Here is a 22,805-nt window from a genome sequence, read left to right on the forward strand (position 1 = left end):
AACTGAAAAAACTATAGCTCTCAGAAGATGGAGACACTAAAACATGATTTTTTTTGCTTCAAAAATGAAATCATTGTGTAAAACTTACATGAATAAAAAAGTATACATATTAGGTATCGCAGCATCCGCAATAACTTGCTCTATAAAAATATCACATGACCTAACCCCTCAGATGAATACCGTAAAAAAATAAAAACGGTGTAGAAAAAGCCATTTTTTGTCATCTTACATCACAAAAAGTGTAATAGCAAGCGATCAAAAAGTCACACGCACCCCAAAATAGTGCCAATAAAACCGTCATCTCATCCCGCAAAAATGATACTCTACCCAAGGTAATCGCCCAAAAAATGAAATAATTATGGCTCTCAGACTATGGAAACACTAAAACATGATTTTTTTGCTTCAAAACTGAAATCATTGTGCAAAACTTACATAAATAAAAAAAAAAGTATACATATTAGGTATCGCCACATCCGTGACAACCTGGTCTATAAAAATATCACATACCTTTAGCAACATATGAGAAGCACAAGAAACAAATTATATGTTTTCATTCTGTCCTCTTTTTTTCAATTGGGTTTCAGAAAGCAAAGTCTGAATTGCTAAGGGAATATTCCACCATACCACATGGAGTGCATAAGTCAAAGAGGCCAAGTGGATACCAGCAAAGGAGAACAAAAGAGGCAAAAATAAATAAATCAAAACCCTTGCTGGATCTATGCTCAAGTATGTCAAAAGACCAGATAATGGCTAGGGTTCATCAAAAGACACTGCGCCAATTGATCAAGCTGATTCTTCTGGGGCTTTTGCTAGAAAGCTTTCTGCAGAGGAGCAAGAAGTGGAAATGGCAGAATCTGAAGAAGAGCAAGGAGGGGAAATAGAAGAATTTCAAGCAGACAAGCAAGGAATGGAAATGGCAGAATCTGAAGCAGAAGAGAGTGCTGAAAGTGACTCAAGCCATAGTCCTGATACTATGAAAGACATGAGTGCAGTTAAGAAGAAATATTAGCAAATTTTATTTGATGTGTCCTTCTGGGAGATACATTTTTGGGTAGAAATTGTGAAAAGAGGAAGTGCTTTTTTTCAGAACCAAGATGGTCCTTTTAGTGTCACAAAAAGGCCCGTTGCAAAAGCTGCAGCAAAGGGAGAAGTGCGTCAACTTTCAAAAGGGTGGTTTTACAAGATCATGCCAAACAAAGAGAAAATTCTGAGGACATGGATGGTTTACTGACCTGTCAGCGGGAATTTATATTGCTTTTGTTGCCGACTCTTTGCCATTTGTACTACAGATACAACACCCAAATTTGTCACTGGGTTTCAGAAGTGGTGGAAACTGAGCCCAAAATCATGAGTCATCGGAAGAGCACTTATACTGTCTGGAAAAGTGGAAAACTTTGGCAGCAGGACTGAGGCAGGGCCGGTGCTACCATAAGGCAGACCAAGCGGCTGCCTTAGGGCGCACCCTGGGGGAGGGCGGAAAAATGTGACATGGAGGGGGAGAAATGTGACATGGAGGGCTGATGTGACATAGGGGGGTGATTTGACATGGAGGGGGAGAAATGTGACATGGGGGCTGATGGCTTACATGGGGGCATGATGGTTTACATGGGGGCATGATGGATGGGGGCTAATGGCTGACATGGGGGGCTGATGGATGAGGGCTGATGTCTGACATGGGGGTCTGATTGGGGCTGTGAGATGAGATCTGATTAACATTGGGGGTCTGATTGCTGGTCTGACCTGAGGTGTAATGGAATTTTTTTTTTTATTATTATCCTCCTCTAAAACCTAGGTCTTATAGGGCGAAGATACCAGGCCAGGAAGCCAGCTGCTGCAGACGGGACCAGGGCCAGATGAGCTGCGAGTGAGGGGGGCGCCAAAATGTAGCTTCGCTTGTGTTGGCAAAAATCCTTGCACCGGCCCTGGACTGAGGCTGCATGAAACCATTGATGCCCAAACTATTTCTAGGATGGAGACTAAGAAGAAAAAGGGGAGGGACATTTGGCACAGCACAGATTGTTGGATATCACATTGTTTCTTGCCAAGCAGAATCTGGCATTTCGTGGCCACAAGGAAGATGAGTCTTCTTTGAATAAAGGGAACTTTCTTGAGATGGTTGAGATGCTTTCCAAGTATGATCCAGTACTGAAGGAACACCTAATTAGGTTAAAGCGGCACACCTATAAAGTTAATGTGTTGTCTTTTATCTTTCTCCACAAACTCAGAATGAGTTTATATGTGTCCTGGCAAATCCTATGAAGGAGAAGATTGTAACGGACATAAAGTCTACAAAGTACTTTTGCATCATGTCTGACAGCACACCTGATGTATCGCATACCGATCAGATGTCTGAAGTGATCAGATATGTACACATCACCAACAGGAAAGTTGAAGTAAAATAAGTTTTTTTTAGGATTTTTCCCTTTAAAGGGGAAAAAAGCTGCTGACCTCAGTTCTGACATTCTTAAAAACTAGAAAGTGATGGACTAGACATAATGATGTGCCGCTCTCAGGGTTATGATAATTCTGCTACTATGGCTGGAATCCATGGAGGCGTACAATCCATTCTGAAGGAAAAAAACAGGAAGGCTATTTTTAATGGATGTGTGGACCATTCCCTTAACTTGTATGGTCAGCACTCTTTTGCTGAAAATGCATCTTGCGTGACCTTTTTTGGAACTCTGCAGACAATGTTTTCTTTTTTTGATGCTTCCACCCATCGATGGGATGTGTTAATTGACCATGCTGGAGTGTCAGTAAAAATACTATCCACAACACGCTAGAGTGCTCATTATGCTGCAGTTAAGCCAGTAAAAGAAAAATTTTACATGTTTGTGTCGGCACTTGAAGCTCTTTGTGAACCTTGTGAAAATATGGACACAAGAGGAGCAGCGCAAGGTCTTCCAACCTGCTGTCTGTGACTTTACTTTTCTATGTTACCTGCACTTCTGGTCTGATGTACTGAGGGAAGTTGATGATGCACAGCAGTACCTGCAGACTAAGGGCTTAAGTCTCGATAAAGTGGTGACAAAGCTTGAGACACTAAGACTTTTTCTGTGTGAGGAGCGCGGTCACCTAGTCGAAAATGCAATTCAGCAGGCACTTTTAAAAGCTAATGAATATGGAATTGCAGTAGAGAGAAGAGCCAGGTTCAAAAAGAGGATGGCAGGGGAACTGGCAAGAGATGCTGGAAGCACAAGTCTCCAAGAAGAAAATAAGAGGTTGATGCTTGAGTGCATTGATCGCTTTCATTTGGAACTCCAGACGAGATAAATTGCCATCTTGGAAGTAGCAGGCATGTTTGAGGCTGTTCAAGCAAAGAGTCTCATATCTGCCACTGAAGGAGAATTAAAGGTGTCCATTCCAAAACTGACCAATTTCTACGATGAGGTATCCAAGAGTGAGCTGTTACTGGAGATACCAAGGTTGAGAATACACCCAACAGCAGCAAAGTTGGACCTAGAAGAAGTCACAGGTTGGGCAGCTTTACAAGTTTTGACCTTCATAGCTGAATGGGATTTTATTGAATCTCTCCCACACCTTTCACTATGTCTGAAATTATTTCTCACAATCTGCGTATCTGTGTTTCGTGCGAGAGGAGCTTTTCAAAGCTTAAACTTATAAAAAATTATCTGCGATCTACAATGGGAGAGTCTAGGCTTTCTGATCTTGCACTGTTGTCAGTTGAAAGCGAATTAGTGCAAACCATTGATTTCGATGAAGTAATTAACAGTTTTGCAGCTTTGAAGGCCAGGAAAGCAAAGTTCTGAATTGATTGAGATGTTCTTTAAGTGCACTTGTATTTGTTCCTGTTCAATTTTGTGTTATTTAATTATTTATTTATTATTTGTTCCTGTTGAATTTTGTGTTATTTAATTATTTATAATTTTTTCCTGTTAAATTTAGTGTTGTAAAAATTTGAAAAAAGGTTGAATTTAAAATAAACATTATTTTTAAAAAGCATTAACTTTAATTTCTTTCAACATATTTTTTGTTATTTGGCTTAAAAAATAATTGCTTCGGTGTGGGGGCTTGGGGGGTGACACCATTTTCTACCGCACCGGGTGACACCAGCCCTAGTAACGCCACTGGAGCATTGATATGAAAATCACACTGTTTCTCTAACAAATACTCAGTTACTTTTTCTTTATTGATCTCTTTTAGAGCTTTCTTCAATTCATTCTTCGTTCCGACAAAATTAGATCCTTGGCCAGATCTAAGCTCTCTGACAGTACCTCTAATGGCTATGAAACATCTCAAGGCGTTGATGAATGCGTCAGTTGACATATCTTCTAACATTTCCAGGTGAATTGCTCTGGAGCTTAGACATGTAAATATTAGTCCATATCTCTTGTACTCCTTGCGGTTCTGTTTGGTGATGAATGGGCCAAAACAATCCATTCCGCTTTAAAGAAATGGTGGTGATGAGTTTACACGATCTGCCGGTGAATCTGCCCTTCTTTGTTATTCGGTAGGTCTACATACGTGCCTTTCTGCAGACTACACATTTACTTATATACTTTGCTATAACTTTGCTTCCTTTCACTATCCAGTAACCACCTTCTCTCAAACAGCTTTGGCTAAAGCTTTTTCCTTGATGCAAGGATTTGTTGTGGTAGTGATCAATAATCAATCTTGTGAAGGTAGAGTTTTTGGGCAAAATTGCTGGATGCTTCACTCTGCTAGCTAACAATGCATTTTCCAGTCTCCCTCCCACCTTCATTATACCATCCTGCAGAACAAGATTAAGCTTGTACAATGGGTGGTTGTTTGGAAGCCTTTTAGGTTCTTGACTAAGTCTCTCAACTCTTCACTTCACTTATGACTGTTTCTTCAGCTTTCATTCTTTCTTCTACATTCAACAATTCCTTCTTTATGATTCCCTTTGCCAAGCGTTGAATTCGAGCTACTACGTTTATGACCATATTACATTTTGAACATCTGGCTAGTCTTTCAAGTATGTCATCTTGGCAGCAGTACTTAATGTTTGTACAACTTTTACTTCTGGATCACTCATAGACAATTCTGTATAACCTTTACTGGGCTTGATTTCCTTTTCCCAAAGGAACTCTGGGCCTGTGAACCAGATAGAATTTTTCAATTCTGTTAAATTCAGGCCTCTTGAAGCATGATCTGCCGGGTTATGCTTTGTGTCAATGTAATGCCAATGTTCCGGATTTGTTATTTCGCGCTTCGTTGTTTATGTATCCTAGGACAACTTGTGAGTCTGTCCAAAAATATTCTTCATCTATTTTTAATTCCAATTATTCTCTCAGAAACTTGCTTACTGATGCTAAAACAACAGCTGCTGTCAATTCAAGTCTTGGTATTGTCTGAATACTGGTAGGTGCAACTCTGGCCTTTCCCATAACCAGGGAAAAGTGTATATTTTCTTCTCCTATCACTCTGACCACTGACCATAACCATAACTACTGGCATCTGAAAAATTATGAAGTTCTATTTTCTTTTACTTTCCGAAATCATGAGGTACAAAACATCTGGGTTTCCGAACCTTTCTCAAGTTTTGCAGGTCTCTTATCCAACTCTCCCACCTTGGCTTCAAATTTTCAGGTATGGGCTCATCCCATCCCAACTTCTGTCTGCATAATTCTTGTAGTATTTCCTTTGCTCTAAGGATTACTGGGGCCAAGAATCCCAATGGATCAAATATAGAAGCCACTGTGGAAAGAATGGTACGTCTAGTTGCAATTTTCTCTTCAATAGATACTTCAAAGAAGAACTTGTCATTTTCTACATTCCATCCCAATCCAAGTACGTTTTGGACTGGGAGATGATCATAATTGAGATCTACATTCTTCATTGATGATGCATGTTCATCTCTGTTGTTTGAGATGAATTTATGAAGGCGCAGGTGTCCTCTTGCGCATAACTCTTGGCTTTCTTTTACAAGTTTGTTTGCAGATTCTGTGGACTCTAGACTCATCTACATAAAAAATTTTCTTCAGAAAATTTGCTACTGATTGGCAATCCTTTTCATTCTGATTGGCCAGGTACTTCATACCATAATTGGCGCAACCTGGAGACGATGCTTCTCCAAACAAGTGTACTTTCATTCTATAGGGTGGGCCATTTATATGGATACACCTTAATAAAATGGGAATAGTTGGTGATATTGACTTCCTATTTGTGGCACATTAGTATATGTGAGGGGGGAAACATTTCAAGATGGGTGGTGACCATGGCAGCCATTTTGAAGTTGGCAATTTGGAATCCAACTTTTGTTTTTTCAATAGGAAGAGGGTCATGTGACACATCAAACTTATTGGGAATTTCACAAGAAAAACAATGGTGTGCTTGGTTTTAACGTAACTTTATTCTTTCATGAGTTATTAACAAGTTTCTAACCACTTATAAAATGTGTTCAATGTGCTGCCCATTGTGTTGGATTGTCAATGCAACCCTCTTCTCCCACTCTTCACACACTGATAGCAACACCGCAGGAGAAATGCTAGCACAGGCTTCCAGTATCCGTAGTTTCAGGTGCTGCACATCTTGTATCTTCACAGCATAGACGATTGCCTTCAGATGATACGAGATGTGCAGCACCTGAAACTACGGATACTGGAAGCCTGTGCTAGCATTTCTCCTGCGGTGTTGCTATCAGTGTGTGAAGAGTGGGAGAAGAGGGTTGCATTGACAATCCAACACAATGGGCAGCACATTGAACACATTTTGCAAGTGGTCAGAAACTTGTAAATAACTCATGAAAAAATAAAGTTACGTTAAAACCAAGCACACCATTGTTTTTCTTGTGAAATTCCCAATAAGTTTGATGTGTCAAATGACCCTCTTCCTATTGAAAAAACAAAAGTTGGTTTCAAAATGGCTGACTTCAAAATGGCTGCCATGGTCACCACCCATCTTGAAAAGTTTCCCCCCTCACATATACTAATGTGCCACAAACAGGAAGTTAATATCACCAACCATTCCCATTTTATTAAGGTGTATCCATATAAATGGCCCACCCTATATATTCTGCTGGCTCTGTATCTGTATATCTATCCTCCCACCATAGAAACCTCAGGAAGTCTCTATCTTCATTCTTTACATGAAACTGGTGGAACATCTTTTCAACGTCACACATGAACGCTACGGGATACTTTCTGAATCTACAGAGTACACCAGGCAGAGTGTTTGTAAGATCTGGTCCTTTTAGTAGATGATCATTCAACGCAACACCATTGTACTTTGCTCAGCAATCAAATACCACTCTAATCTTATCTGGTTTCTTTGAGTGGTAGACATCTTGATGTGAGATGTGCCACACTTTTCCTTCTTTAGGTTGATTATTAACTTTCTCTGCATGTCCTTCTCTGCATTTCAAATAATCATTCTTGAGTTTGGGATCTCTTCCCATCCTTTTCTTCAAACATTATAATCTTGCTAAGGCAAGATTTCTGCTATTTGGCAGATGAGGTGTCACAATCCTGTCACCTGTCTTCAGTTTGTGATCTGCTGTTTTCCTCCAACAACACCCCATCCTAGATCAGTTTGAACAGTGTAGGGTTCACACTTTCCTTCTGTGATTACCTTTCGTGGTACCAAGGCTTCGGGACAATCGTAACCTATCAACAGTCTAACACCAAACTCCTTCAGTGGGGACATTTCATGAGATATGAAAGATAGGTGCTCCCATTTATTGGCTGTTTCACAGGTAGGTATGCAATCTCGATCTAGAGGTATATCGTCTTTTGTATAAGCTTGAGGTAGATCTAATGTGAAGTTTGAATGAAGTCCTATAACTCTCAGTCCTTTGACCCTTTGACTGTTCACTAGTGTGTCTCTCCCCATGATTGTGGTGAGTTTGAGCTTCACTGGTTCTGTAGCCACTTGTAATTTCTCGCAGATTTCTTGATCAATGAAGGTGACATCACTCTGGGCATCCAGTAGCGCATAGGAGTCTACCTTCTTGTTCCTCCTTTTAGGATTTGAAATGCAAACTGGTACAACCATTGATGTGCCGTTGCTTTCTCCTTCCCTCACTCTGCAAGAGAATACCGATACTTTCTTTCCTTCCTCAGTATCTTTAGGTATTGAGCATTTATCTTTCTTTGGACGTTCTTCATGTAGTGGTGTAGTATGCTGCATGTGGCCTTTTTCTTATACTCCTTAGTAACATGGCCTTTTCTTAGACAACCGAAACACAGTTAGTTCTCAAGTACAAACCTTTTCTTTTCATCTGCGAACTTCTCCTTCAATTGTTGGCACTTGTGTATGGAGTGGTTCTCTCCACAGAACATACACTTGAAGGTAGTCTGAAGATTTGTCGGTTCTGTCTCTCTACTGATCCCAGTAGTGACTTTGGACTTGCTCTCGTAGGTATTTGGACCTTTAGCTGCTGTGTTGGTTGCAAAGCTAGTTGCTCTTGTGCGTCTTATATCTCTTGCAGGCCTTTCTTCTAAGAATTTTAAGACGTAAAATGATATTACTGGATTACATGCTATCCGTGCTTCCTTATTGACGAACTCAGAGAACGCTTTAAAACTTGGGAAGTTCTTGCCTAGATCAAACTGTTCAGTCACATAGTGATTCCATGTAGAAGCCACTTCTTCAGGTAGCTTGGCTAGCATCCTGTGGTTTTCTAGATAGTCGTTAAGTACTTCCAGTCCTTGAACATGTGGGATGGCATTGCTGCATGCTTGCAGGAAGTCACCATACTTTTGGAGTCTGAAGTGTTCTTGATGACCTATTTTAGGCGAGTTATTCAGTTTTTCTCTAAAGGCTCTTTGTACTAAGAAAGGATGACCATATCTTGCATTACATTTTTCCCAAGCTTACTTTTAGGCTTCTTTGTATTTTCTATAGAAGTTACCTTCAAGAACTTTCTTTGCTTCCCCACCAACATATCTCTGAAGGTATAATAACTTTTCGACTGAACTGAAGCAATGATGCTCAATGATCATTTCAAAACTTGCCTTCCACTCTATGAACTTCAGTACATCTCCTGAAAATACAGTAGGTTCCGGAATGGGAAGTCTAGCTAGGACTGTTCTCTGTGGTCTTGCTGGGACAATGGTTGTAACATTCTCCTGAGCATTGCCGTGGCATCTAGTAATAGAATCATCCGGTTCTATTTTCTCACTTTTTGTTCTGAATTAGGTGAGTCCCTTTCTTCTTTTTTGGTAGAGATAGAGGGTAAATCCACACACCTTTTTCCTAACACTGGACTAGGCCTCTCTTTGTCTTTATGAGCAGGGATGGAAGGATAATAACTTATTTCCTCACTAAGTGCTGGAGATTTCCTTCCATTCTCCTGGGAGTATGTAGGAAAGCAGGAGTCTGCTTCTTCACTTAGTACAGATTTGAACCTATGACTACTCTGACTCATATCCTCCTCATATACTCTGAATCTGGCTTCTATAATCTTAACTTCTTTCTGCCTTTCCAGACTTTTCATCTGTTGGCGCTGTGCTTCCATTTCAGCTTCCATCTGATGGCATTGTGCATCCTTTTCAGCCATCAGTTGGCGCTGCGCCTTGATGGCAGCTTCCATCTACATTTCTGCTCTCTTGACAGCAAGTTGTTCAGCTAATTCCTTTCTTTTGGCTGAAGTACTTGCGGACACTGATATGTGGCTGACACTTCTGCTAGCCAAGGAAGTCCCACTTGAGATTGTGGTTCTCCCTAAGGACCTAGCATAGTCTCTCATAAAAAGCTCATTCATTCTACTTCTTGTTTTAACTTCATCATAGTTTTCTACAGATCATAGTTCTCTCATGAGCTTTACCAAATGTTTAGTGACCGCAGTACATGTGTCCATGTTCCTTACAATATCCTGGGAAGGTGTCTTAAACGACCGCAGGTGGACATATGCTGCCATAAGCTCTGATTCAGATTCTTCTACCATCTCTACCATATCACTCAAGTTCTTTTTATACTTTCTTGCTTTAGCTTTCTACGAATGTCTTTAATGTATGATTTCCACCTACATCAGGGCAAACTTTTTCTCTTTTAATGCTGCTTCTTGCTCCAAATTTTCCAGAATCTTTGAGGTCGGTTTTCTGGCACATGATGAATGTCTTAGTTCAACTGTTTGGACTATATTTGTTTGAGGCAAGACTAATTCTGCATCAGACTCTTGTACCTCAGACAGGTTCCCTTGCTCTTTAACTTCTACTTTCTCTATCTTTGTATCCTCTAACAGTGGCATTGTAATACTACGCTTAGACATTTTACTTTAAATGCTATAACAATCAATAAGAATATTAAGATGCATTTCACTTTAAATGGAATATTGACAAATGCAGAAATAAATGACTTTCACTTTAAATGCAATATTAATAGATGCAGGCAATAAATGACTTTCACTTTAAATACTTTAGAGTCTGTTTACTAGTAACTGTCCTGAACACGAAAATGTCTCTATATACCAAAACCTATGTGCAATGATAAGTAATAAAAGGAAAGCTCTGACCTTATTTTGAAGAACAGGAACAAATGTCAGTCTTAAAGGAGACTTGTCTTTTCTTGCTGTGATGCGATGCCCTGCACTGACTTGTGATGCACTGCGATGACTTGCGATGCTCTGTGATGACTCGCGATGCTCTTTGCAGACTTGCGATGCTCTGTGCAGACTTGTGATGCTTTGTGATGACTTGCGATGATTGCGATGCGCTGGCTTGGATATGCTGCTGCAGGCTTTGGGCCTAGAGGCGGGAAACTAGCTGGCTGCAGTACATGGTCTCTCCATGGATAGCGTTGCGGGAACTCTAGCTCTGGACTTTGGCCTCCCACCATGCATCTCTTTCTCTCTCTCTCGATCGCAGGAGGGTTGGCGCATTTTCTCTGACTATTTTGCCTTTGCCGTTCTGCCACTTTAAGAGTCGGCTGCAGTTTGACTAATACACACGCTCTATGACCTCCATGGTAGCTCCACTAAGGTGTCTTTGCGTGCTCACTCAGGAAACAGTTGCTGTGTGGCGGTATATGCTGGCGCTCCCCTGCTCTAATGCGCTCTTTACTGTGAAAGTTGAGGAGCGCTATCAATTCGCCTTCTAAGGGTAATAGTTCCACTGTGGCAGGCGCAGCACTATGAAGTGCCTTTTGCGCTGTGGCATTAGAAGAATTTTGATATCTCTGACTTTTTAGTCTAACCTGTAATTCCTCTAGCGCCTGTCACGGGTAGAGTCACGGGAATCAAGATAGAGCGGAGGTGCACCCCGTGAGCTGCCACCTGGTCCCCTGTCCCTGCCTACTTGCACCACCCGCCCTAGGCGACGGAGCGTAACTGGGCGACAGTCCCTAACCTACTAAGTGCAAGCAGATAGAAAGAGACAGCAGGGAAGAGGACAGCCACTGAGAAGTTGCAATAAGCGGACAAGAGGTAGAACAAAAACAGAAGGCAAGGCGGGTCAACTAGCTGAGGTCAGGTCAGAACAAGGGAAGAGGCAAAGACAAATCCGTAAACAAGCCGAGGTCAAAATCCGAGAGGTAGCGTCAAGGTACAGGGAGCAGGCAGAAGAGGTGTCAAGAGGCGGATCGAGGTTCAATTCCAGAGGTAGCTTAATAACAATAAAGTACACAGCCTATAGGACGAAAATCACAGGCAACCTGTAGCCAGCAGGCCTCCTGTATTTATAGTGGGGAGTGAGGGTCATGTGACGTGGCCAGCGTCACATGACCGACAGACAGACAAGTCGAACACCGAATGATCAGCTCGGTGCTCAAGGCAGACCTAGGAGCAGGGAGCCTAGCAGCTAGCAAAGCCGCCCTGGGAACGAGGCCAAACACAGATCCTCGCTCCCGAAGCTAAGCAGCAGGTCCGTTACAGCGCCATTCTATGGAAGCAGTAGGTTTAAAGAGCACACCAAATGATTGAAATAACTTCTTTATTAACGTCAACTTTTCTTCATATATAACACTGTCGCCTCCACAGCAGATAGTCCATGCTCAAAAGACTCGGTGAATAAAGTATCATAAAATGGTGGTATACATAAGATGGTGGTTCAACTGTTCAATCTTGTCATTTAACATAAACTGGTGGATTTATTTCTCTCTTGAGTATCTGTACTCTCACTTTTAGTTATTTAACCCCTTAAGGACTCAGCCCTATTTCACCTTAAGGACTTGGCCATTTTTTGCAAATCTGACCAGTATCACTTTAAGTGCTGATAACTTTAAAATGCTTTGACTTACCCAGGCCGTTCTGAGATTGTTTTTTCGTCACATATTGTACTTCATGACACTGCTAAAATTGGGTAAAAAAAAATCATTTTTATTTATAAAAAATACCAAATTTCCAAGTTTCAATTTCTCTACTTCTATAATACATAGTAATACCTCCAAAAATAGTTATTACTTTACATTCCCCATATGTCTACTTCATGTTTGGATCATTTTGGGAATGATATTTTATTTTTTGGGGATGTTACAAGGCTTAGAAGTTTAGAAGCAAACCTTGAAATTTTTCAGAAATTTTCAAAAACCCAATTTTTAGGGACCAGTTCATGTCTGAAGTCACTTTGCGAGGCTTACATAATAGAAACCACCCAAAAACCACCCCATTCTATAAACTACACCCCTCAAGGTATTCAAAACTGATTTTACAAACGTTGTTAACCCTTTAGGTGTTCCATAAGAATTAATGGAAAATAGAGATACAATTTCAAAATTTCACTTTTTTGTCAGATTTTCCATTAAATTTTTTTTTCCAGTTACAAAGCAAGGGTTAACAGCCAAACAAAACTCAATATTTATGGCCCTGATTCTGTAGTTTGCAGAAACACCCCATATGTTGTCGTAAACTACTGTACGGGCACACGGAAGGGCGCAGAAGGAAAGGAATGCCATACGGTTTTTGGAAGGCAGATTTTGCTGGACTGTTTTTTTTTACACCATGTCCCATTTGAAGCCCCTCTTATGCACCCCTAGAGTAGAAACTCCATAAAAGTGACCCCATCTAAAAAACTACACCCCTCAAGGTATTCAAAACTGATTTTACAAACGTCGTTAACCCTTTAGGTGTTCCACAAGAATTAATGGAAAATAGAGATACAATTTCAAAATTTCACTTTTTTGGCAGATTTTCCATTTTAATAATTTTTTTCCAGTTACAAAGCAAGGGTTAACAGCCAAACCAAACTCAATATTTATGGCCCTGATTCTGTAGTTTACAAAAACACCCCATATGTGGTCGTAAACTACTGTACGGCCACAGGGCAGGGCGCACAAGGAAAGGAATGCCATGCGGTTTTTGAAAGGCAGATTTTGCTGGACTGTTTTTTTTGACACCATATCCCATTTGAAGCCCCCCTGATGCACCCCTAGAGTAGAAACTCCATAAAAGTGACCCCATCTAATAAACTACACCCCTCAAGGTATTCAAAACAGATTTTACAAACGTAGTTAACTCTTTAGGTGTTCCACAAGAATTAATGGAAATAGAGATACAATTTCAAAATTTCACTTTTTTGGCAGATTTTCCATTTTAATATTTTTTTTTCCAGTTACAAATCAAGGGTTAACAGCCAAACCAGACTCAATATTTATGGCCCTAATTCAGTAGTTTACAGAAACACCCCATATGTGGTCGTAAACTACTGTACGGGCACACAGCAGGGGGCAGAAGGAAATGAATGCCATGCGGTTTTTGGAAGGCAGATTTTGCTGGACTGTTTTTTTTTTTTACACCATGTGCCATTTGAAGCCCCCCTGATGCAACCCTAGAGTAAAAACTCCATAAAAGTGACCCCATCTAAGAAACTACACCCCTCAAGGTATTCAAAACAGATTTCACAAACGTCGTTAACCCTTTAGGTGTTCCACAAGAGTTATTGGCAAATGGAGATGAAATTTCAGAATTTAAATTTTTGGGCAAATTTTCCATTTTAATCGATTTTTCCCAGTAACAAAGCAAGGGTTAACAGTCAAACAAAACTCAATATCTATGGCCATGATTCTGTAGTTTACAGAAACACCCCATATGTGGTCGTAAACAGCTGTACGGGCACACGGCAGGGGGCAGAAGGAAAGGAATGCCATACGGTTTTTGGAAGGCAGATTTTGCTGGACTGGTTTTTTTGACACCATGTCCCATTTGAAGCCCCCCTGATGCACCCCAGAGTAGAAACTCCAAAAAAGTGGCCTCATTTTAGAAACTACAGGATAGAGTGGCCGTATTGTTGGTACTAGTTTAGAGTACATATGATTTTTGGTTGCTCTATATTACACTTTTTGTGACCGTTTTTATTTTTTGTTATTTACAACATTCATCTGACAGGTTAGATCATGTGATATTTTTATAGAGCCGGTCGATACGGACGCGGCAATACCTAATATGTATACTTTTTATTTTTATGTAAGTTTTACACAATAATATCATTTTTGAAACAAAAAAAAATCATGTTTTAGTGTCTCCATATTCTGAGAGCCATAGTTGTTTCAGTTTTTGGGCGATTACCTTGGGTAGGGTATGATTTTTGCGGGATGAGATGACGGTTTTATTGCCACTATTTTGGGGTGCGTGTGACTTTTTGATCGCTTGCTATTACACTTTTTGTGATGTAAGGTGACAAAAAATGGTTTATTTAGCACAGGTTTTATTTTTTATTTTTTACGGTGTTCATCCGAGGGGTTAGGTCATGTGATATTTTTATAGAGCCGGTCGATACGAACGCGGCGATACCAAATATGTATACTTTTTATTTATTTATGTAAGTTTTACACAATAACAGCTTTTTTAAAACAAAAAAAGATGTTTTAGTGTTTTCCATATTCTGAGCCATAGTTTTTTTTATTTTTTGGGCGATTGTCTCAGGTAGGGGCTCATTTTTTGCGGGATGAGGTGACGGTTAGATTGGTACTATTTTGGTGGGCAAACGCTTTTTTTATCGCTTGCTGTTGTTCTTTTTGTAATGTAAGGTGACAAAAAAATTGTTTATTTAGCACAGTTTTAATTTTTTATTTTTTACGGTGTTCATCTGAGGGGTTAGGTCATGTGATATGTTTAAAGAGCCGGTCGATACGGAAGCGGCGATACCTAATATGTATACTTTTTTTCCCCCTATTTTTTACCAATTTTTTTAAACTTTATTTGGGGAAAATTACATTTTTGTTTATTTTTACTTGAAACTTTTATTTTTTGGGGGGAAAACTTAATGTTTTCAACTTTATTTTTCACTTTATTTTTTGTCCCACTTTGGGGGTCTAATCCTTTACAATGCATTCCAATACTTCTGTATTGGAATGCATTGGCTGTATGAGTAATACTGTGTGTATTACTCATTAGAGATGTCGCAAACATAAAATTTTCAGTTCGTGAACGGCGAACGCGAATTTCCGCAAATGTTCGCAAACCTGGCGAACCGCCTCAAACTTCAATAGGCAGGCAAATTTTAAAACCCACGGGGACTCTTTCTGGCCATAATAGTGATGGAAAAGTTGTTTCAAGGGGACTAACACCTGGACTGTGGCATGCCGGAGGGGGATCCATGGCAAAACTCCCATGGAAAATTACGTAGTTGACGCAGAGTCGGGTTTTAATCCATAAAGGGCATAAATCACCTAACATTCCTAAATTGTTTGGAATAATGTGTTTTAAAACATCCAGTGTGTGTATACGATTAGGTATGATGTTGTATCGATCAGGTAGTGTAAGGGTTACGCCCACTTCACAGTGACAGACTAAACTCTGACAGACCAAACTCCCCGTTTAACGCACCGCAAACAACCGCAAACAGTCCATTTGCACAACTGCAAACTCCCCATTTGCACAAGGTTGGATACCAAGCTAGCCATGTCCCGTTCCTTGTCCTCACTGACGTCATTGAAGGTCTCTTCCTCCACCCAGCCACGTTCAACACCAAGGGTCCCCGAAAGGTGACAACAAGCCCCCTGGGACGCCTGCTGTGGTTGGTCTTCCACCTCCTCAAAGCCACCTTCCTCCTCTGACTCCTCTTCTTCAGACTCCTCTCTCTGTGTTGCTGCAGGTCCAGCAATCGACGACAACAAGGCTGCTTCTGGTGGTGATGGTGACCACAACTCTTGCTCTTCATGGTCATCTACGGCCTGATCCAGCACTCTTCGCAGGGCAAGCTCCAGAAAAAATGCATATGGGATGAGGTTGATGATGTTGCCTTGGGTTTGACTGACCAGGTTTGTCACCTCCGCAAAAGGACGCATGAGCCTACAGCCATTGTGCATGAGGGTTCAGTAACGCGGCCAAAAAATACCCAGCTCCGCAGAGGCTGTCCTCTTTTTTTTAAATAAAAAAAATCTGTTCTTACCAGTTTAATCTCTGTTTTGTCCCCTATCAGGGGCCGGTGTATGGAATAGATTTTAGGAACCGGGAGATGGAAAAAGATGGTTGGTCGGTCCCCTTACTTCCAATTTGTGTCACTGCGCGTGCGCCGTGCAATGTACTGTGCCACCCTATATGAGTGGTGTGTTAAGTAGTACTATTCTTATTAGTTTAATCCCTGTTACGTCCCCTATCAGGGGACGTGTATCGAATAGATTTTAGACAACCGCAAAGAGTTGTCAATAGTTGACACACTCATGACATAAATTTTATTCCTCTATGCGTCAATCTTGGTGTAGTGATGACTGTGCTCGTGCGCACGTTTGGGAGATTGCAGGCGATAGCAGTTTTTCAAAGCCTATGGTCGTGCTGAGGTAGTTCAGTGACAGTTAAGTGACCCAGAAAACAATGATTCTGAAGTGTGGGCCCATTGTTGGCCTAGTAGGCTTTAATGATCAAATTTATGTTTTTTCTATGCAAAATTATCCAGCCGATCGCTTTTGGTCTGTTCACAATGAAGAAACGACCTTATCATCTGGGGTGTGGCAACATTGCCAACACACTCATAGAGGTGATCGCTTCATTGTGATACGCATGCCCTTCACCACAACAAGGTAACGATCACGAAGGGGAATTGACACATGTATGTGCCTTTTTTTTTGTTTTATTTTTGCAGCCACAGTGCAGCACCAGAGGCCAGAAAAATTAGGCATGTACACAAGCCTGAAAAATTAGGCATTGTTGCAGCCATAAAAATTTATGTTTTCCAGGCAGAAAGTGCACTAAAACATTGCGGCTTGAACCCTAGTTGGTGGCGGAGAAGTCACGCAAGTCATCCGGCATTTTTAGCCCAAGCCATCTCATCAGGCCTTTTTTAGTCAAATGCATCCCCCACTGTCTCTTCTCAGTGACAATACCTCCTGCTGCGCTGAAGGTCCTTTCTGACAGGGCACTTGAAGCGGGGCACGTCAGAAGTTCTATCGCAAATTGGGATAGCTCAGGCCACAGATCAAGCCTGCACACCCAGTAGTCAAGGCGTTCATCGCTCCTCAGATTGTCGATATCTGCAGTTAAGGCGAGGTAGTGTCACGAGGGTATCAAGAGCCACGTCTGACTCCGTTATACCCGGGGTCAGGAGGTCGCAGCGGGTGGCTGCGCGCTCTATATCTAAAGATCACGTTGTTTCTTAGTGATTGTTTTCTGTGTTTGCCTTGCTATCCTTTTTGTCTCAATCAGGGATCCGTAGCTTCTCCTCCTCAGCTGTTTCTTGTCTGCCACTCCCAACCTCCTTATATTCTCCCCTCACACTTCTCTAGTTGCCAGTTATAGAGCTTCCTGCCTGGACATCTATACTGACCCACTGGAGTTGTGAATTCTGGTTGTCGTTCCAGAGTGCTACCCTCCGGATCCCTGTTGGGCTTCTTGTTGTCTCCTGTTGTCGCCCACCTGGGATTATATGTTGAGTTTGTATTGTCTGTCCTTCCCTTGGTGTTTTCCTTTAGAGCTAGTGGTGCGGACTAGTGTTCCCACCGCCCTGTTCACTATCTAGGGCTCAGCTTAGGGAAAGCCAGGGCTTTAGGCACGTGATCGGCGTACGGGTGAGGAACCCGTCTAGGGACGTCAGGGCAGCCAGGTGCCAGCCGCTAGGTGAGTCAGGGGTCACCACCTTCCCTCTCACTTGGGCAGGGCCTTCCTTGTTCCCTCCCTCTGCGTCACGTATGTGATAGTCACGCCGACCGTGATATTATAACTGGCCTTTACTTTTTGAGAAAAAAAAAAATAATAATTTTTTTTTGTTGTTTTTTTTTCTCTACTTAGAATCCAATATGGATCCTATTGCTGCCTTGGCAAAACAGCTTCAAGGCCTGTCTTTGGAGGTGGCAGGATTGAAGTCGTCTGTCCTCCAACAACAGCAGCAAATGCAGCAGACCGCACCTCCTGCGGTTGCTATGGGTAACCAGGTAGTTACAGAACCCAAGGTTGTTCTTCCTGACAGATTTTCTGGGGGAAGGGACAAATTTGCGACGTTCCGTGAGGCCTGCAAATTATACTTTAAGTTGCGCCCTTACTCCTCAGGTAATGAAGAACAGCGGGTAGGGATTGTCATTTCCCTGCTTCAGGGGGACCCACAATCCTGGGCGTTCTCGTTACCCCCTGATTCCCAGGCTCTCCGGTCAGTGGAGGGATTTTTTGGGGCTTTGGGTCTCATATATGATGATCCTGACCGAGTCGCCCTGGCTGAGTCGAAGTTACGGAGACTCCTACAGGGAGATCGGTCAGCAGAGGAATATTGCTCAGAGTTCCGTAGGTGGGCTACGGATACTCAGTGGAACGACCCGGCTCTCAGGAGTCAGTTCTGCTCTGGGTTATCTGAAAGGGTTAAGGATGCACTGGCGCTGTATGAGACCCCCCTTTCCCTTGATGCTGTTATGTCCCTCTCTATCAGAATAGATAGGCGTCTTAGGGAGAGATCGAAAATTCCTGAGCAATTGGTTACCTCTCCCAAACAACAATTAGTCTGTACTGACTTAGATGAGCCTATGCAGCTAGGCGGAACTTCTCGTCAGGTCCGTCCTCCTGAGGTTCGCCACAGGGGGGGGGGCTTGTTTTTTCTGTGGGGGGAAGGGTCATTTCATTAATGTCTGTCCCTCCTTTCTCAAAAACAAAAGACCGTCGGAAAACTACTAACCCCAGGCTGTGCGGAGGATGTCAGCCGGGGGGTATACGTTTCCTCCATACGAACATCTCAATTTGTGTTACCAGCGGTTATTGTTTTTGGTGTTAAGACGGAGTCTATTTCTTTTTTTCTAGACAGTGGAGCAGGGGTAAATTTGATAGATGCCCATTTTGCCCGCACTATGGGTTTGTCTCTCTGCACGCTGCAGAGACCTATTCCCGTATTCGCTATAGATTCGGCTCCTCTGTCTCAGAGAAACCTCACCCACATTGTTCATAATTTACACCTTCGGGTAGGGGACCACCATAATGAGTGTCTTTCATGTTACGTTCTGGAGGGCCTTCCCTCTCCTGTGGTATTGGGTCTTCCCTGGTTGGTAGCGCACAATCCAGTGGTGGATTGGCAGGCCAGGGAGATATTGGAGTGGAGTGAGCATTGCAGAGAGAATTGCTTAAATAACAATTGCTTAATCGCCTCCATAGCTTCCCTACCTACATTTATTTCGGACTTTGAGGACGTTTTTTCTGAAAAGGGTTGTCAGAAGCTACCACCTCATCGTCCTTATGATTGCCCGGTTAACCTGATTCCCGGTGCAAAATTACCCAAGTCCAGGTTGTATAATCTTTCGGGTCCCGAGAGACAAGCCATGAAAGATTATATCTCCGAGAGTCTGGCTAAGGGACACATCAGACCCTCTTCTTCACCCGTGGCTGCAGGGTTTTTCTTTGTTAAAAAGAAAGATGGGGGCCTGCGTCCTTGCCTAGATTTCCGTGAGCTAAACCAGATAACCATCCGAGACCCATACCCTCTTCCTCTCATTCCTGACCTTTTTAATCAGATTGCGGGTGCTAGGTGGTTCTCCAAACTTGATCTTAGGGGGGCCTACAATCTGATTCATATCAGGGAAGGGGATGAGTGGAAGACAGCTTTTAACACCCCTGAGGGGCATTATGAAAATCTAGTTATGCCTTTCGGTCTGACCAATGCCCCCGCTGTCTTCCAACATTTCGTTAATGATATTTTTAGTCATCTCATCGGCAGGTTTGTAGTCATATACCTAGATGTTATCTTAATTTATTCGGCTGATCTGAAAACACATGAGGTGCATGTCAGGCAAGTACTGCAGGTCCTACGGACGAATAAATTATATGCGAAAATTGAAAAATGTGTCTTCGCCGTTCAGGAAATACAGTTCCTGGGATATCTATTATCTGCTTCAGGTTTCCGTATGGATCCTGGGAAGGTCCAGGCAATTTTAGATGGGGATCTTCCTGAGAACCTTAAAGCCCTACAACGGTTTTTGGGTTTCGCAAATTTATATAGAAAGTTCATTAAAAATTATTCAGTGATCGTTAAACCCCTTACCGACATGACTAGGAAGGGGACTGATTTTTCCAAATGGTCTGACGCCGCTAAAAATGCATTTTCCTCTCTAAAAGAGAGGTTTACCTCGGCACCTGTTCTAATTCAACCTGATGTCTCCCAGCCTTTTATTGTTGAGGTAGATGCGTCAGAGGTGGGAGTGGGGGCTGTATTGTCTCAGGGTCCGTCTCCTGGCAAATGGCGCCCTTGCGCTTTCTTTTCCAAAAAATTATCTTCTGCAGAGAAGAACTATGATGTTGGAAATAGGGAACTGTTGGCGATTAAACTGGCGCTTGAAGAGTGGCGTCACTTCTTAGAGGGAGCAATCCACCCCGTCACGGTGATTACGAATCACAAAAACCTTCTGTACCTAGAATCGGCTAAGCGTCTCACCCCTAGACAAGCTAGGTGGTCGCTATTCTTTACCAGATTTAACTTTGTAATCACCTATCGTCCTGGGGCAAAAAATACCAAGGCAGACGCGTTATCTCGTAGTTTCCCTGGAGAGGGTAATGTTAGTGATCCGGTACCTATTTTACAAAGAGGAGTGGTTGTCTCTGCTGTACACTCTGTTCTAGAGGGAAAGGTGTTAGAGGCCCAGGGGGACGCCCCGGCCTCTTGCCCCTCAGAGAAATTGTTTGTACCGTTAAACCTGCGTCTTGAATTATTAAAAGAACATCATAATTCGGCACTTGCTGGGCACCCGGGTAGTAAAGCAACCTTGGAGCTATTATCTCGTCGTTTTTGGTGGCCAAGGTTGCGTCAGGATGTAATGGATTTCGTGTCTACTTGCTCTACTTGTGCACGCGCGAAAGTCTCTCATACACGTCCAGCAGGGTCTTTATTGCCACTTTTTATCCCCAATAGGCCATGGACACATCTGTCAATGGATTTCATCACTGACTTACCGTTGTCTGCGGGTAAAACAGTTATTTTGGTAGTAGTAGACAGGTTTAGCAAAATGGTACACTTTATTGCGCTACCCGCACTTCCTAATGCTAAAACTCTTGCTCAGGTGTTTATCAGTGAAATCGTGAAGCTTCACGGGGTCCCTTCCGATGTGGTTTCGGATCGGGGAACCCAGTTTATTTCTAAGTTTTGGAAAGCTTTTTGTTCCCGTTTGGGGGTACACTTGTCCTTCTCCTCAGCTTTCCATCCTCAGTCGAATGGACAGACTGAGCGTACCAACCAAAACCTAGAAACATATTTAAGGTGTTTTGTGTCTGAAAACCGAGAGTTGTGGTCATCATATTTACCGTTAGCTGAGTTTGCCATAAATAATCATTATCAGGAGTCCACTGGCAAGTCACCATTCCTTGGTGCATACGGTTTTCATCCCCAATTTTGTACTTTCAAAGAGGGGGGGTCTTCTGGGGTTCCCGAAGAGGAAAGGTTTTCTTCATCTCTTTCATCGGTATGGCAGAAGGTGCAAGTTAACTTGAAAAAGATGAGTGGTAAATATAAATGCATGGCCAATAAGAAACGGTCGCCAGGTCCGGACCTAGGAGTGAATGACTATGTGTGGTTGTCTACTAGGAATATTAAGTTGAAGGTTCCCTCTTGGAAACTGGGCCCTAGGTTCATTGGTCCTTATAAAATAGTAGCCGTTATTAACCCTGTGGCTTTTCGCCTGGAGCTACCTCAGACTTTTAAGATCCATAACGTCTTCCATAAATCGTTACTCAAGAAGTATGTTCCACCTCTAGAACCATCACCACTGCCACCTCCTCCTGTTATTGTGGATGGTAATCTGGAGTTTCAAATAGCCAGAATTGTTGATTCTCGTTGGGTCCGCCGCTCTCTTCAGTATCTGGTGCATTGGAGGGGTTACGGTCCCGAGGAAAGAATGTGGGTTCCAGCGTCAGAGGTAAACGCCAACAGGTTAATTCAGGCTTTCCATACCTCTCATCCGGAGAGACCTGGTCCTGAGTGTCCGGAGGCCTCTCGTGAAAGGGGGGTACTGTCACGAGGGTATCAAGAGCCACGTCTGACTCCGTTATACCCGGGGTCAGGAGGTCGCAGCGGGTGGCTGCGCGCTCTATATCTAAAGATCACGTTGTTTCTTAGTGATTGTTTTCTGTGTTTGCCTTGCTATCCTTTTTGTCTCAATCAGGGATCCATAGCTTCTCCTCCTCAGCTGTTTCTTGTCTGCCACTCCCAACCTCCTTATATTCTCCCCTCACACTTCTCTAGTTGCCAGTTATAGAGCTTCCTGCCTGGACATCTATACTGACCCACTGGAGTTGTGAATCCTGGTTGTCGTTCCAGAGTGCTACCCTCCGGATCCCTGTTGGGCTTCTTGTTGTCTCCTGTTGTCGCCCACCTGGGATTATATGTTGAGTTTGTATTGTCTGTCCTTCCCTTGGTGTTTTCCTTTAGAGCTAGTGGTGCGGACTAGTGTTCCCACCGCCCTGTTCACTATCTAGGGCTCAGCTTAGGGAAAGCCAGGGCTTTAGGCACGTGATCGGCGTACAGGTGAGGAACCCGTCTAGGGACGTCAGGGCAGCC

Source organism: Bufo bufo, chromosome 1 (genome assembly GCF_905171765.1).
Source record: "Bufo bufo chromosome 1, aBufBuf1.1, whole genome shotgun sequence".
NCBI classification, from domain to species: Eukaryota; Metazoa; Chordata; class Amphibia; order Anura; family Bufonidae; genus Bufo; species Bufo bufo.